This window comes from Canis lupus, chromosome 21, assembly GCF_011100685.1.
Source record: "Canis lupus familiaris isolate Mischka breed German Shepherd chromosome 21, alternate assembly UU_Cfam_GSD_1.0, whole genome shotgun sequence".
Taxonomy (NCBI): Eukaryota; Metazoa; Chordata; class Mammalia; order Carnivora; family Canidae; genus Canis; species Canis lupus.
The window spans coordinates 31,063,290-31,076,846 of record NC_049242.1 but is presented as its reverse complement, the minus strand read 5'-3'; the positions used below and the strand labels follow the sequence as shown (position 1 = coordinate 31,076,846).

General features: G+C 44.4%; 1 pseudogene; it reads right to left on the bottom strand.

The window, feature by feature from the left end:
- Positions 1 to 1,658: 1,658 nt before the first annotated feature.
- LOC119877358 lies at positions 1,659 to 4,120 on the bottom strand (annotated as a pseudogene).
- Between the last annotated feature and the right edge of the window lie 9,437 nt (positions 4,121 to 13,557).

The following is a 13,557-nucleotide window of genomic DNA, read 5'->3' as shown; positions in this document are numbered from 1 at the left end:
TGTAAATGCGTGTTCCTCTCTCTTCTGCTTTTGCCGACAATTTACAGTATCTGACTTTCTAATTTCTGCCGGCCTAATAGAGGTAAATAGATATCTCTTTCTTGTTTCCATTTGTAGACCATTAATACTAATGAATTTCAGTTTTGCTTTCTATTCTTGGAGGACTTTTGGTTAATTTTTGTAAATTCCCTTGTATATCATCTGGTTGTTTATGTTTTCTATTGGAGGTTTCTTCCTTTTCTTCCTGAATTTTAGAATTCATTATCAATTCCTGATATGAACTTCTTATTTCTTATTTGTCCTACATACTGTGAATATCTCCTTCATTTACCTTTTTTATTCATAAATTCTTTGTTTAAAATGTTTTTCACTGAAGACAAATCTCAGATGTTGAGGAAATCAAATTCATCAACTGTTTCATTATGGTCTGTGCTTTGGAGGTTCTGTCCTCTAGGTCAGAAAGATAGATGTTCCCTTATGTTTTCTTGCATAATGTCATTGTTTTATTTTAACTTTTAGTTATTTAATCTATTTAGAGTCTACCTTCTTGTGTCATGTTAGGTAGAAATCCAGTTTTATTTTTCTCTAGGTAGTAAACTAGTATTTAGTGATGCTTTATACTTCACTATTTGTCCTCTTCCTAAGGATTTTTGGAATTAACTTTGTCAGACATTAAAATCATATATGTCTATCTACGAACTCTCAATTCAGTTCCACTTATCACTCTTTTTTCCCACCAGTGCCACCTGGCTTTTACTTTGTGACTTAGCAATATTGCCAATAGAAAAGAAAGAGGTTCTATTTCTTTTTTCTTTTAATATGTATATTTTTTATTGGAGTTCGATTTGCCAACATATAACACCCAGTGCTCATCCCGGCAAGTGCCCCCCCCAGCGCCAACACCCAGTCATCCCATGCCCCTGCCCACCTCCCCTTCCATTACCCCTTGTTCGTTTCCCAGAGTTATGAGTCTCTCATGTTTTGTCACCCTCTCTGATTTTTCCCACTCATTTATTATATGGTTTCACTCATATGGGGAATACAAAAAATAGTAAAAGGGATTATAGAAGAAAGGAGAGGTTCTATTTCTGTGGTTTTAATTTGCAATTCCAAAAATCTAATGATGTGCAACATCCTTTCCTGTTCCTGTCAGCCATTTGCATACTTTACTTGGAGACATACCTTTAGAAGCCTTTTGTCCATTTTTAAATTGTGTTGTTTCCCTTTCTCGTTTTTGAGTTTCAGGAATTCTTTATATATTCTGGATACTAGATCCTTCTCAGATATATGATTTGCAAGTATTTTCTCCCATTCTATGAGATGTCATTTCACTTTCATGGGGAGACTAAGGTAAACAACTCAAACATGGTTTCAGTAGTGTTTTTCTTGATTAAACATTCAATTGGCTGCTGTAAACTTCTATTTTCCAGAAACCAGATAAAGTTAATTCTGACAGTATTTGTTATGTTTTTGCATTTCTTTGGAGGGAGGGCCAACTGCCCCTTAATTTATTTACTTTAGTATTGTCTCTCATAATTTTTAAAAAAGATTTATTTATTCATGAGAGACACACAGAGAGAGAATGAGAAGAAAGAAAGAGGCAAAGACACAGGCAGAGGGAGAAGCAGGCTCCATGCAGGGAGCCCAATGCGGGACTTGATCTCGAGTCTCCAGGATCATGCCCTGGCCTGAAGCAGGCGCTAAACCGCTGAGCCACCCAGGGACCCCCATAAATATTTTTTAATAGAGTTTTGGCAATGTTGTAATCATTATAAAGAAGCGGGAGCGGGAGAATCGGGGCTCGGAGCCAGCCGCCGCTCCCCTCCGCTCGCTGTGGGGCTCGGTTTCCCGGGGGTGGGGGGGCGGGGGGGGCTCAGATATGGAGGCAAATGGGAGCCAAGGCACCTCAGGCAGCGCCAACAACTCCCAGCACGACCCCGGTAAAATGTTTATTGGTGGACTAAGCTGGCAGACCTCACCAGATAGCCTTAGAGACTATTTCAGCAAATTTGGAGAAATTAGAGAATGAATGGTTTTTGTTTTTTTTTTCCTGGCAAAGCAAACTTTATTAATGGCCCTGAGGTTGGAGCTCCAGGTCCCGCTGAACACTTGAGAGTTGGGGCGAGGGCCTCTCGTGTTGGCCTCAGCAGCTCCATCCCATTCAGACTCAGGTGGAGAGAGGCTGGGTGGGGGAGACCTGGGGTCACAGCTAGCCAGCTCTCCCTCGGTCGCTGCAGCCAGGCCACTCCTGGCTCCTCATTTCTTGGATCCTGGCTTTTTAGGTTTGAGTGTGGGTTTGGCCTTTTTCACAGGACTCTGGTCTTTAAGCCTGGGTCTCACTGCCTCCTCTTCTTTTTCCATCCTTTTTTTCTTGGCAACACTTGTCTGCTTCTGGGACGCCAGCCTCTTGACTTGTTTAACAGGGGTCTCCTCTAGGGACACATCTAATCATCGTCGTCATCATCAACCTCATCACTGTGACTTTCCTCCTCCTCTTCCTCCTCCTCCTCGGGATCCTCCTCTTCCTCCCAGGATACGTCTGCAGTGTCTATGTAACATTCCTGGCCACCGAGGAACACAGGTCCAGAGCCAGCCCGGAGCTGGAAAGTAACTGGAGGAGAAAGCTCCAATCCCATCACGACAACCATGGGTAGCACGGAGGCCTGGAGCGAGGCGATGGTGATGGGCTTGGCCTGTTTGTCCTCCGGGCTGGCCGGGGGCAGGATTTCCACCAGGTTCATCTCTTCTTTGGCTTTCTCCCCCAAGCAAATCGTACTGAGCAACAGCTTCGAGTCCTGCTTGCCCTCCTTCTGGGGTTTGACCGTCCAGGTCCGCTTCTCCTGGTTTAGCTCACAGTCCCAGAGCACGGCTGCTGCGCCTTCTCGGCAGCGCTGCTGCTGCTGCTGAGGTTCATGTCCCGGGGCGCGCGGGGGGCGCGGGGGGCGCAGCGGCTGTGCGGGAGGACAGAGGAGGGAAACCACTGGTTGTAGGAGAGAAGGCATATATTTAAAGTTAGGTTTAAAAGATGCTGCCAAATGGACCTTCTGAATTGACTGTGCCAAGCTAATCTTCCATCAGCAATGTAAAGTGTTATACATTCTCAGACATTTAAACCCATCCTTATGAGGCTTAGTGGTATTTCACTGTACTTTTAATTTATGTATTCTGGTCGCTAATTCTGTTGTGCCACTTTTTATATGCTTATAGCTATTTGTGTTCCCTATGCTGTAAAGACTTGTTCTAGTCTTTTGTCCATTTTATAAACTGGAATTTTCTGACTTTTCCTACCTGTAGGAGTTCCTTATATATTCTGGGCAGTAAATCCACAAGTTAGCATCAAGTTATTAAAATAACTATGGGTATTAGGAGAGACAAAGAAAATAGGGTTAAATGTTAATAATTAAAGAATCTATCACACATCATATTCACATTCTACACATGATGAAGTTCTTAATAATCATATGTAGAATATGTAATACAACGGGGTTGCAACCTAGAACCTAGAAATTCCAACAATACAACACTTCACAAAGAAGAGGACAGGTAAGCAGAACTGAAAATGGGGCCCATAAATGGAGATGTGAGTGCTAACTGCATGCTATTTTTTATTCTACTTATAACCATTTGGGAACCTATGAGAAGAAACAGAGCTGAAGATCCACCCTAATGATTCAGAATTCTCCTGAGCACTTCACCCACTGCAGAGACTGCTCCAAGTATCCTTCTGGTGACCTCGTTTAAATGGAACTATTGTTGCACAGTATGCCTTGACGTCAATAACACCTTTGGAGGCAACAGGACAACAGAGTTGTGGGGATTCCCCTTTCTGCCTTGTCTTTGATCTTGGCTTCAGAGATTTTATGGAACTGGTTGACTCAGATGACTTATACCAAGATGCTCACACTTTTGCATTCTCCCCTCTGCCCACTAACATGCTAATTTGATGTTTTTTTTCATTCCTCAGATGGAAAAATGGTTGTAATATTATCAAAGGGATGGAAAGATGGGAGTCTGGGTGACTAAGTGTTGAATATCTGCCTTCAGCTCAGGGAGTGATCCTGAAGTCCAGGGATTGAATCCCACATTGAGCTCCTTGCATGGAGCCTGCTTCTCCCTCTGCCTATGTCTCTGCCCCGCCCGCCCCCCCCCCCCGTGTCTCTCATGAATAAAATAAAATCTTTTTTTTAAAAAAAGATTAAAAAAATAAAGGTATCAAAAGAGAAGGCACAATGTGACAAAGGTAATAACTTGGCATATATTGGGAGTGAACTAGAATTTGGTCTATAAATTCAACTAATTTGGTCCAAACAATCAGATCCTTAGGGGTAAATCTAATAGATCTAGCCAAGGTGTTTTCCACAGTGGATCTACTTTAACAAACAACTACAATGTCAAACTCCTTGTGAAAAAAATCATGGTCCCCACATAGAGAGGGCATAAGTAGAACTTCCATGGAGTCCATATTGATTCTCTATGTGGGGATGTATATGCCTTGCTGAGCTGGGCTTGGAAGACAGTAAGTCGGTATGGAGGATAGGGAGTACGTGATTTTGAGCACAAAAGATTTTGGAATCAGAACTGAAATTTAGTATTTTCTCTCGATTCCAATGGACTCCCTCAGAATCTTCTTCCTAAAAGGAATGTCAGATGAGACAATGCATGGCTCCATGAACTGATCATCTTGTTTCATTCGTCATAAATGTCATTATTAGAGAAATGAACTTAAAGTTGACATTCAATCTCTTGAAAAGGCAGAATAATGAGAAAGGTTGGCAGCACACACGATTCCCTTTGAGGAGCTTCCTGACTCTGGGGGCAGGTTCATGGTCACCTAGGGGAACATTTTCTCCTCCACATTTGCATTAGAGAATAATATGGTTTTAAAAACAAATCAGGAAAGTCCAGGGGTGTATTCTTCTACTATTGTGCCAGAGTTGGTGAGAGCTCCTACATCTGACAGGTCACAAGTCACACTCATCCTGACTTAGATTGGTCTGTCTTCCGGTATTCTGGCTCAGGTGAAGTCCCAATCCTTAACAGAGAAAATAACTTAAGTAATAATAGAGATGAAAATGTGCTTAGTGTGATATAGAAAACCAGACAAAACATAATGTCTACTCATGCACTTATGAAAAGGTTTCCAAAAGCTACTATATTAGGTTACACAAAAACCTCCTCAAATAAAAAGCACCTACCTGTGTAGAGACCACACTTATCAGAATGAAAACTACAATTTAACACAAAGAGAAGATACACTCTCAACTAATTTGAAATTTAAACTTTGCTCTACAACTCAAATCCAACACCATAAAAACATTGCACAGAAACATCTATACAGCACAGCTCATGTTCCACTGTTAGGCAATGTCAAAGACGTTTATATGTAATTAAGCAATAATGAGATGAGCTAAATAGCCAATTCAGAGTGAGAAAAAGCAACAGAATATAGTGGGAATGGATAGGCTGAAAATATAAATTAATAACTCAGTCGGTATCAATAATTAAGGAACCTGAAGGTCGGAGACGTTCAGGAGGACCTGCTTGCAGTGAAGAGTCCAGAAAAGGAGCCGCTGGACGACAGAAGGTCAGCGTACGGCTGAGACTGCGAGCAGCCTCGCGCTGTGTAAGCGATGAACACTGGGGCGAGCAAAGCCAAGAAGGGTCGGAGTTTAACCTCTGCAGTGAACGGCCGCCTCTCAGGACGGCGGTGGCAGGAGCGAGGGAGCTTCGAGTGCGAGCCAGGCCCACGGACACGGAGGGCGCGACAGGCGCAGGCGGCGGGAATCCAGGGCACTGAACCAGGGGCCACAGGGATGTTCAAGGGATTTTCTAGCACCGAGGACTCAACAGGTGCCAATCATGCGCAAGGTACTTTCTGTGGGTGAAGAGGGTTGTTTCGTAGAGCAAGTTTACATGTCAACTAAAGAGCTGATAGGCAGTGGCCTAGGTAAAACCCCTTCGCGCCTGGCGCAGGGAGAGGGGCGCAGAGGGCCCGGTGCACACGGAGCGTCTGAAACCGAGAAAGACGCCTCGAAGCGTCCGCACTGGCGGGAGGTCAGGGATGACTGGGAAGAAGGCCAGTGGGATGCAGACTTCCCACCGCGTCTGCAGTCGACGCAGCCAGCCCCGTCACCCCGGCCCCCAAGCACCCCCTCCAGCCGCCCGAGGCCCGCAGGCCGCCCCCGCAGCAGGGCGGAGAGGCGGCGCCGCACGCGGCTCCCCGGGCTCCGGCGCGCACCCCTCCTCCTGCAGCCCGCGCCTCCCCGCCGCCCGCGCCCCCCGGGGTCCCGCACACACTGCGGGGCGCGCGCCCCAACCCGCGGACGCGCCGCAGCGGGGCTCCCCGCGCCGCACAGCGCGTCCTCACCGCCACCGAGCCGGTGGTCCCTGGGCGCGGCTCCCGGCAGGGGCTCCGTTCCGTCCGCCCGGGCGCCAGGGGCGACGGCAGCCGCGGAGGCCGTGCGGCTCCGGGCGGGGGCAGCCGGCGTGGGCACTGACGCCCGAGCCAAGCAGCAGGGCACAGCCCGCCCTTCCGCGCCGCCCGGGTCCTGCGAGTCCCAGAAGCCCAGGCGCCCCCCCGACCCCGCCCCCGGGCGCGCGCACGCGCACCAGCCCTGGAAGGAGCCCCCAGCGGCCCCCGCGGCCCCAGGCCACCTGAGAAGACCCCGCCCCTCCCCAGCTCCAGGTCCCGCCCCCAAGCAACAGGCCCCGCCCCTCCTCGTCTCAGGCCCCGCCCCACATAAAGCCCCGCCCACTCCTATCCCCAGGCCCCGCCCCATCTCCAGGCCAGCCTTTCCCTAGGCCCCACCCACCCGTAGAAGGCTGTCCAACCAGGGGGCTGGGAGTGGGCGGCAGCAGGCCACAGTGAGGGTGGAGGCGAGGTTGAGGTGCAGGGAGAGGCCTGTCATATATTCTTAGCTTCCCCCATCCCACCCATGTTAACTGCCCCAAATCCTCACCTTGCTTCTTGGATCATGATGCCTGGGGAATTCCTGAGCAGAAAAATGACATGGGAAAACTGGACAGTTGACAGTGAATTTGTTTCTGTGAACTTTTCAGCCTTGTCCTCTGAGCTCCAAGCTCTACTCTTTCTCCTTTTTTGGACTATTTACTGGCACCGTAGTGGGCAATGTTCTTATCATCCTGCTCTGCTCTACAAAGTCTTACCTGCTTCTTCCCCAGGAATTTTTTACCACCTGGAGGTAGGTTTTAACTTGATTATTGTGCCCTAGATGCAGCGACTCTGATCATCCAAGATACAACCAACTCCTTCCATGGCTATGCCACTCAGTGTATTTCTTCTTCTTTGGGGCTGCTGAGTGCTGCCTCCTGGCCACAATGACATATGACCGCTGTGTGGCCAACTGTGACCCTTTGCGTTACCCAGTCATTATGAACTGCAGAGCCTGTGCCCAGCTAGCAGGTACATCTTGGTTCTCAGAGTTTCCTGTGGCCCTGTGCAAACCACATGGATTTTCCACTTCCCTTTTTGTGACCCCAACAGAGTGAACCACTTTTTCTGTGACAGCCCCCCTGTCATTGCACTGGTCTGTGCTGATACCTCTCTGTTTGAACTGGAGGCTCTGACAGCCACTGTCTTATTTATCCTCTTCCCTTTCCTGCTGATCCTAGGGTCCTATGTCCACATCCTCTCTACTATCTTCAGGATGCCCTCAGCTGAGGGGAAACCTAAGGCCTTTTCCACCTATTCCTCCCACCTCCTTGTTGTCTCCCTCTTCTACAGCACCGCCATCCTCACGTACTTCAATCCACCACCTCTCCTGAGATAGCCTAACACTAACACTTCTCCACGTCACCACCACCCCATTAGCCTGGGACCAAAAAACAGGGCAGAATTTCGAAAATATACTGGGATGTATAAAACATGGTGGTCCCTGATTAATCGATTCACTCATCATTCATTCTGGTTTCCATCCAAGTAAAAAGTCTGACGGAAGTCTCGTGAATCCATTTTGGGCTTGTTAAGTACAAGATAACTCTGGGTCATCCAAGAAGCATTATCAAATAGGCAGATGGACCGGGGGTCTGCAGTTTATTGGTGTCTGAGGCCAGAGGTGTACAGTTTGTGTCCATTCTGGGTGGATGATCCTTGAGGCTATGGGGGAGGATGACATTGCAGAAAGGAAGAGAAAACGAGAAAACACTAAAAGAAGGTCCTGGCTTGAGGCCCAGGGGAAGACTCCACAGAATCAGTCACAGAGAGCCTCCAGGGAGGGAGCTTTAAATCTAGACCATGAGTTCACCAACATAAAACAAAAAGGTTACTAGGAGCTTTTTCTAACCTCCTCTGTGCTCACTACTGTCTTAAGCACATTATACATAGCATCTCACTCATCACCACAAAACACTGTAAGGTAGAGATTAGCATCCCCAATTTTTTGCAACTAAAATCTGGCAAAGCTAAGCTCCAAGCTCAGATCACTTATACTCAGATCACTGCTGTTCACTCAATGATATTTTTCAAGATGTGGGTAGAATGTGTGCTATGAATTCTTTGTAATGAGGCTGACCTTTATGAAAGTCATAATAACGTAGCCCGGCAAAATTTAAATTTTAACCTGTAAGTATTGCCAGGAAACAGGCTCAAAACCCAGTGAGACGAGGGAGATGGAAAAGGCACAAAGCAAGACGGAGAACTCCCAGACCTTCTCTCTTACCTCTCATAGATCCAACTCAATCATAGATGCGAGGTTTCTGACCACGTACCCTCAGAGGTCCCCTGAAGCCCTGAGTCTGCTATCTAATAGAACAAGATAAGTTTTGGTTGCAGTCACTTCACTAAAGGTCCAGATTTTTTTTAAATGAACAATCTTGTAAGGTTTCCCTCAATATATGACGTTCATTGTTAGGGTAAAGGGCTTTGAAGGTCTATGGGACATGACCTTGAGTTGCATGCAATTGATTGCTACAAACTCTATTTCTTTCTAGCATCATGAAAAACAGATCTTCTGATATGAACCCATCTGTTAATATTTAATAAAAAGTACAGGGGTACCTGGGTCGCTCACTTGATTTAGTATCTTTCTTAGGCTTTGGCTGGGATCCTAGGGGTGGGGAGCCTCTTCCCTCTCTCTCTCTGCCAGTCCCCCTGCTTCTGGCCACTATGTAAAATAAATTAATAAAATCATTTTAAAATGCAGAAAAAACTGGACTTGAGCCAATAGGTTTCCTACACTCATATTCTTTCAGCAAATTCTTATTATGAATCTAATTTGTGGCAGATAGTGTACTAGCAGTTGGATTATATTAGTAAACACAATCAGAAGAGGACACTACATTTTTAAGATTTTATTTTATTTTTTGTTTGAGAGAGAGAAAGCATGAAATGGGGGAAGGGCAGGGATGGAAAGAGAGGAGAGCAGAAGGAGAGGAGAAGCGGACTCCGTGCACACCAGGCTCCATCCAAAGTCCTACAGATCATAATCTGAGTTGAAGGCACATGCTTAAGCAACCGAGCCCCTCAAAACCCTCAGATGAGGACTTTCATAATGCCCACAACTAAGAACCCTTATCTATACATTATCTCTATTATTATTTTTTGGTGTATACAGGAAATGTTTTCTTTAGAAGCTTTCTGGCAGTTTATTCCCTCTCTCCTTCCATAGCAGGAGAGAGAGCATGCGTTGGGGAGCTTGTTTTGTTTTGTCTCGTTTTGTTTTGAGAGAGATGGCAGCTTTAATTAGTAGTGTGAAAAACCCCACCAGTATCTATTTTGATGGAATGAATGGGAGTATAATTCTCTCAGCATTTCGGTTATCCCCTGCTGTATAATAAACTGTCTCGGAAATTAGTGCCTGAAAACTGTAACCATTTTATTTTGCTCAGGATTCTGTGGTTTCAGAATTTGGAGTGGGGATGGCAACTCTTGGTAATGGTAATATGAAAGATAGGACCAAGGCATGGATGGCTGAGATCATCCAAGGAATTCTGAGAAGGCAGAATAATTAAATATTTCATTTTATGTGAAGACTAGAAAACCCAAGATCTATAAAAGGAGGAGTGTGCCATGGGATGACAGTGACCCAAGGGTTAAAGTCTTCAAAGTAAAGAAGGAAGTGACCTAGGAATTTAAAAATTTTATAAACTCATAATCCCACTTTCTCAGCCATACCTTCTTTCTTCTTCATGGCAAGAATTCTCTAAATTAGTGTTGAAATTTTCTGTTTACATTTCCTTATTTTCCCTCCCATTAGTGAAATAGATCTCATTTAGATCATCATGGGCAGCCAGATCAGCAAATTCACCTATTAGTGCTTTCTCCTGTCTATGTCACTTTAAGTATCAGATGCTGTTACTATAAAAGTTTTCTCTGATCCTCACACCCCAGACTAGCATCTGTCTATTGTGGTCCAGCTCCAGTAATTTTAAAAGGGCAGTAATGATTGCAAAAATTTGTATTGAAATACATAATACATCTGTGTCTGTTCTGGATATATTGGATACAGATAGAGTCAGATAAGCGAAAATATAAAAAGAGCTCAATAATGGTTTTAAAGTGAATGCACGGATGCATGAATGAAAGAAAGAAGAAATTTAGCTACTAGATATTTCTTCACTGGGAAGGTGTTCTATAGTGGAGTCAGTAGTTCCTGACTCCTGACGTCTGTTGTTCCTGGACTCATATCCATGGTAACTGTAGAAAAGTTTTACAGTTGTCATTGAATCCCCTCTAAACAAGTGATTGATTAAAAGCTTGGGTAAAATAGACAGGTGGCTGTCAGGCAGATTGTGTGTCCTAAGGGTTCATGAAACCTGAAGGGGAGCCCAGAAGCAACTATTTTTGAGAAGTTGAGTCACAGTAAGATGTGGTTCTAGGCATCTAAGCCCATGGATGGGTCCGCTTCAGGTTCACAAATTCCAATTTCTAAAATCCTAAATTCTCTTTTGCTTATGGAAAAGGTATTTATGGATAAAATGAGCTCATTCAAAGGAGGATGACCAGAATGAATACAGGGTGCCTGAGCATGTTAGATCTAGGAACTTTAAAGAATCAAGTGAGTGATTGGTTCTGAGAATTGAATTTGGGCCAATACAGGAACTGACTTCAGAGGGCTATGGTAGAGGAAAATGAAATTTCTCTAGGACTAGAACTAGAGAAGTTTGGTTCAAGGTACCAGAACATTGATTTTGACTTATGATATGGAAGATCTTTGTAAAAGCAAAAAACTATCTATAGTTGACCCTTGAACAATGCAGGTTTGGACTGCATGGGTCCACTAATACATGGATTTTTTTTTTGATACGGTACAGTACTGTGAATGTATTTTCTCCTATGATCTTTTTTTTGTTTTAAAGATTTTATTTACTTATTCATGAGAGACACAGAGAGAGAGAGAGAGGCAGAGACACAGGGAGAAGGAGAAACAGGCTCCATGCAAGGAGCCCGATGTGGGACTGGATCCCAGAATTCCAGGATCACACCCTGGGCTGAAGCCAGCGCTAAACTGCTGAGCCACCAGGGCTTCCCTCCTATGATCTTAATAACATTTTTTTCTCTTGCTTATTTGTTGTAAGAATACAGTGTGTAATATGTATACAAAATACATGTTAGTTGAATGCTGCTCATGTTATTGGTAAGGTTTCCAGGCAACAAGGTTATTAGAAGTTAAGTTTTGGGGGAGTCAAAAGTGGTATGAGGATTTTCAAATATGAGGTGGTTGGCATATGCTGTTCATTGGTCATCTGTATAAATGAAAGTAGACCATTCATCTCATGATCCAAGACGTTACGGAGGAATATATTCTTCTTTAGGCAAATGCTGGATAATCACTCAGTAGATATATACAGAGTAGTTTAAGACTCAGAACTATATTTGTGTACCTGACTTAAATTTCCTTATTACTCTGCTATTTTATGTTTACATAAAATTGGGGATATCAAGTGAAAATAAATTCATTTTTTTGAAGCTTTTAAGAGAAACAATTGTGCACTAGTAAGTATTTGGCTTTTGTGCTATTATACAAGGTGAAATGCTTTGAGCCATGAGTGATCCAAGTATTAAAGACTCTTCCAAGGATACCTTGATGGCCCAGGTATTGAGCCACCCCGGGTCCCCAATCCTATGCATCTTTTAAGAATATTACAATAGTTCTAAAAATCATACCCACAGAGGTGATTGGGTGGCTCGGGCAATAGAGCATCCGTCTCTTGATTTTGACTCAGGTCATGATGTCAGGGTTGTGAGATCAAGCCCTGAGTCAGCTCTGGCCTGGGTGCGGAGCCGGTTATGATTCAATCTCTCTAATTCTCCTTCTGCCCTTCCCCTAACCTGCTAAAGCAAGCACACATGCAATACTCTCTCAAAAATGATAAACTCAAAATGGATGAAAGATCTAAATGTGAGAGAAGATTCCATCAATAATCTAGAGGAGAACACAGGCAACACCCTTTTTGGACTCGGCCACAGTAACTTCTTGCAAGATACATCCACGAAGGGAAAAGAAACAAAAGCAAAAATGAACTATTGGGATTTCATCAAGATAAGAAGCTTTTGCACAGCAAAGGATACAGTAAACAAAACTAAAAGACAACCTACAGAATGGGAGAAGATATTTGCAAATGACGTATCAGATAAAGGGATAGTTTCCAAGATCTATAAAGAACTTATTAAACTCAACACCAAAGAAACAAACAATCCAATCATGAAATGGGCAAAAGACATGAAGAGAAATCTCACAGAGGAAGACATAGACATGGCCAACGTGCACACGAGAAAATGCTCTGCATCACTTGCCATCAGGGAAATACAAATCAAAACCACAATGAGATACCACCTCACACCAGTGAGAATGGGGAAAATTAACAAGGCAGGAAACCACAAATGTTGGAGAGGATGTGGAGAAAAGGGAACCCTCTTGCACTGTTGGTGGGAATGTGAACTGGTGCAACCACTCTGGAAAACTGTGTGGAGGTTCCTCAAAGAGTTCAAAATAGACCTGCCCTACGACCAGCAATTGCACTGCTGGGGATTTACCCCAAAGATTCAGATGCAATGAAACGCCGGGACACCTGCACCCCGATGTTTATAGCAGCAATGTCCACAATAGCCAAACTGTGGAAGGAGCCTTGGTGTCCATCGAAAGATGAATGGATAAAGAAGATGTGGTCTATGTATACAATGGAATATTACTCAGCCATTAGAAATGACAAATACCCACCATTTGCTTCAACGTGAATGGAACTAGAGGGTATTATGCTGAGTGAAGTAAGCCAATCGGAGAAGGACAAACGTTATATGGTCTCATTCATTCTGAGAATATAAAAAATAGTGAAAGTGATTATAGGGGAAAGGAGAGAAAATGAGTGGGTAATATCAGAAAGGGAGACAGAACATTAAAGACTCCTAACACTGGGAAACGAACTAGGGATGGTGGAAGGGGAGGAGGGCGGGGGTTGGTGGTGACTGGGTGGCAGGCACCTAGGTGGGCGCTTGATGTGATGAGCACTGGGTGTTATTCTGTATGTTGACAAATTGAACACCAATAAAAAATAATTTATTAAAAAAACTTAAAGTAAAATAAAAGTCAGACCCTGAGA